The following is a 4454-nucleotide window of genomic DNA, read 5'->3' as shown; positions in this document are numbered from 1 at the left end:
GGTTGCTGTGGTTTTCATGGAATCATCCTCATAAAAACATGGAATGAGTTGGAAGGGACCTTAAAAATCCCCTAATTCCAGCTGCCCCTGCCATGGGCGGGAATGACCTTGGTTATCCATGTAAAAACCAGGAATTGGTCCTTCCATATTCCAAAGACTGGGAAGATCCAAGAGGCTGCAGGGCCAGCTCCTCACGATGGAGACCTCGGGAAGGTCTTGGTCAGTGTGGAATTCCCAAACATGGAGAGGTGATTTGAAATCCCCTCAAGGTAAGGAAGCCTGGCATATCCTGAGTGGGAAGGGACCCACAGGGATCATGGATCCAACTCCTTCCCTGCCCAGGATGATCCCAACAATCCCACCCTGTCCCTGGGAACATTGTCCAAATGCTCCTGGAGCTCTGGCATCCTTGGGAATGTGGCCATTCCCTGGAGAGCTGTTCCAGTGTCCCACCACCCTCTGGATGAGGAATATTTTCCTGATTTCCAGCCTAACCCTGCCTGGAGCAGCTCCAGCCATTCCCTGGGCCCTGTCCCTGGGAACAGAGATGGGAGCTGCAGATCCCAATGGATCTCTCTCGGGCTCCTCTTCTCCAGCTGAACATTCCCTGTGCCCTCATCCACTCTTCGCGTGGATCCTCCAGACCCTTCCTCATCCTCCTGTCCCTCCTTTGGGAGTTCTCCAAGAGTTTTGGATCTTTCTTGGGTGGTGGTACCCAAAGCTGCCCCAGAGCAGAGGACTTCAAACCTGAGCATTCCCTGAGAATTCCAGGCAGCAGCTTAAGCAATCCGTTCACTCACACTGAGAAAATTCCCGTTTTTCGGTAGTCGGGAAATTCCCTTTCAACAGTTGAAAATTCCCTCTCAATAATCAAACCCCATCTTCCAAATGACCTTCCCAGCATCTTCCAGTTCATGCTACACTTCCATGTCCTCCTCCAGCACTGGACAAAGCCAATGGATGTCTTTTTTTCCGCGGTGCTGGAAGCTGGATCAGGCCTTTCCATGCTCTTTTTCCTGCATTATAAATGTAGATGGGATCTATATTTATGTATATCTGTCCTGAGGTATCGAGCTGGAGCATTCGTTATGGAACCAGAGCTCCTTTTCCAGGGTGAGGAGCAGTTTTCTCTGGCATGGGAGCCGTGTTTAGTGACATTCCCAGATCTCTTTTCCTTGAACAACGTTTGCCCAATTACGGCCTCACGGATTCCCTTGGCTCGAGAGGGAAAGGTGATTTTTGGGACATGCTTGGGGTGGGATTGCAGGGAATGACCCCAAAAACTGGGATGTGCTCCTCAGGTATCCGTGAAATGCAGGAGCACCTCTGGTGTTTTGCTGTAGTGAATTCCTGCCTTTGAGCACAGCCAGGAATGTGCAGGGAGGGAAAGGGAAGATCCTGGGATCTGTGAACGTCAGCCCAGGTGGGCACTTGGATTGGGAATGGTGTCCAGCAGGATCTGGGAAGGACTTGTCCCTCTGTGCCGGGCACTGCTGAGGGCTGTGTCCAGTTCTGGGCCATTCAGTGTGCAGGATGTGGAGGGGCTGGAGCGTGGCCAGGGCAGGAATGGAGCTGGGAAGGGGCTGGGGAATCCCTGAGGGAGCTGGGCAGGGGCTGGAGAATCCCTGAGGGAGCTGGGCAGGGGCTGGGGAATCCCTGAGGGAGCTGGGCAGGGGCTGGAGAATCCCTGAGGGAGCTGGGCAGGGGCTGGAGAATCCCTGAGGGAGCTGGGCAGGGGCTGGAGAATCCCTGAGGGAGCTGGGCAGGGGCTGGAGAATCCCTGAGGGAGCTGGGCAGGGGCTGGAGAATCCCTGAGGGAGCTGGGCAGGGGCTCAGCCTGGAGCAGAGGAGGCTCAGGGGGACCTTGTGGCTCTGACAGCTCCTGCCAGGAGGGGACAGCCGGGGGGGTCGGGCTCTGCTCCAGGGAACAGGGACAGGAGCAGAGGGAACGGCCTCAGGGGAGGGTCTGGGTGGGGATCAGCAGGAATTTCCTCATGGAAAGGGTGATTAGGCCTTGGAAGTGCCCAGTGAGGTTTGGAGTGCCCACCCCTGGAGGTGTCCAAGGAATTCCTGGATGTGGCACTCAGTGTCATGGTGGCCAAGGTGAGTGTCAGGCACAGCTTGGGCTCGATGATCCTGGAGGGATTTTCCAACCTCAGTGATCCTGGGATTTTGTGCATTTGGAGGCTGGACCAGATAATCCCTTTCCAACCCAAATTATTCCAGGAAAACTTGGAAAAATAGGGAAGGTAGAGATGGAAACCTTTCCTGGCTAAACCTTAGGCTGGGTCTAGGAGTTGGTTGGGAGGTCCCGGCCTGGTGGAGAACCAGGATTATTCCACAGCCCCCAGGTAAATCCAGGTGGGATGTGTCCCACACAATTCCTGTGTGGATGAAGCATTTTCCCAAATAAATACACATTTGTGTTGGGTTAAAACAGATCCATCCCTGATCCTGGAAAAACAGAGGAGTTTATCCACACAAAGTTGAGGATGGCTCAGAACCCAGCAGGAGCGAAGGGAAAGGGGAGCAGCTCCCCAAACTCAGTTTGTAGGGAATAACTGGGTAACTTGGAGTGGAAGGGACCTGCAGCAATCCCTCGTCTGCCCAGGAAGGGATGATCCATCTGAAGTGGGATCTTCTCTCCCAGTGCTGTGGCCTGGAGAGCACTTGGGAAGGAGGGGAAAGCTTGGGAAAGTGAGGGGTAGGGAAGCACTGGCAGCGCTGTGGGTTAAGCCTGGCTCGCTCCAAGGGCTGGGCTTTACCACAAAGCCTCATCCCAATCCCAGGGGAGGATGTCGTGGGTGTCCTGGGCTCCCGTCATGTCACGGGGCCGGACACTCCGGCGTTTCCCATTCCCAAGCTCCGCCTCTGGCTGAGCCAGAGCTTCTCCTGCCGGAGTTTATTTAAACCCAGGAGCACCAGAATGGCTTTTGCAGGAGCCTCATTAAGCCATTATTGCGTCTAATAATAAAGCAGAACATTTCCTCTGCTGGACGTTCATCCCTGGGTGGATGCACTCCATGGGGCGGGAAAGGGGCCTCTGGACAGATCTGGAGCGAGGAAATTGATGGATCAGGTTACTCCTAGAAAATTAACCAGTGTTTGTCCACGGAAAAGCAGGAGAAATGGATCCGGAGAGCCCCCAGAGCCATCCTGCTGTTTGAGATGGAGATGGGGGAGGCTGATTTATAGGGAAGGCCCTTGGGATCAATTATTTAGGGATTACAGCATCTGGAATGTTGGGATTGTCTGAGCCACCCCTGGAGTCTCAGCAAGAGCCATTATCAGGTACTGCTGATAAGGCCCCGGAGCCCCCCAGGGGTAATTAATTAATATCATTGTCCCACTCATCCCCAAAATTCCCCATCTCCTGTGGGTTGTTGTCCCACCTCAAAATTCCCCATCCCCAAAATTCCTCATCTCCTGTGGATCATTGTTCTGCCCCAAAATTCCTCATCTCCTGTGGATCATTTCCCCATCTCCTATGGGTCATTGTCCCACCCCAAAATTCCCCAACCCCATAATTCCCTATGTCCTGTGGATCACTGTCTTATCCCCAAAATTCCTCATCTCCTGTGGATCATTTCCCCATCTTCCATAGGTCATTGTCCCACCCCAAAATTCCCCAACCCCATAATTCCCTATGTCCTGTGGATCACTGTCTTATCCCCAAAATTCCTCATCTCCTGTGGATCATTTCCCCATCTTCCATAGGTCATTGTCCCACCCCAAAATTCCCCAACCCCATAATTCCCTATGTCCTGTGGATCACTGTCCCATCCCAGAGTTCCCCATCTCCTGTGGATCCTTGTCCCATCCCAGAATTCCCCATCTCCTGTGGGTCGTTGTCCCTTCCTGGGCGGCTGATGGGGTGAGGTGAGCACTGCAGGTCCTTTCCACTCCGGGTTATCCAAGGATTCCCTCCAAACTGAGTTTATTTGGGATCTGCTCCCCTTTCCCATCTCTCCTGCTGGGTTCTGAGCCACCCCCAGCTTTGTGTGGATGTTTTCCTGGGATCAGGGATGGATCTGGTTCAGCCTTTAACCTGTGTTGTGCCTTGCTGCAGGAATTCCATCAGAGTTTCCCAGGGAAAATTCCCATCTTGAACAAATCAGGAGAATCCATTGCTTCCCTGCTTCATTCCCCTCTCGGTTTGTCCCACTTGGATTTTTCCAACTCCCAGACATTCATTCCTGCTCTGCCTTTCACTTTTGGGATAAGGATTCCTGCAGGATCCAGATTTCACTTCCTGGGAAAGAGTTTGTGGGATGGGATCAAGCCAGATCCTGGTTTTTGATAAAGTTATTGAGCTGCCTCAGGAATAATTTCCCTGTGCTTTCCTATAATTCATTCCTTAACTCATCTTCCTTTTAATAATCTGGAACACAAACTCTTCCCACATTTCCCTCATCCATCCTGGCAGGGGGGAAACCACAGAGGAGAATTCATCT

The sequence above is a fragment of the Haemorhous mexicanus genome, chromosome 4, assembly GCF_027477595.1.
Source record: "Haemorhous mexicanus isolate bHaeMex1 chromosome 4, bHaeMex1.pri, whole genome shotgun sequence".
Classification (NCBI taxonomy): Eukaryota; Metazoa; Chordata; class Aves; order Passeriformes; family Fringillidae; genus Haemorhous; species Haemorhous mexicanus.
This window is presented reverse-complemented; position numbering follows the sequence as displayed.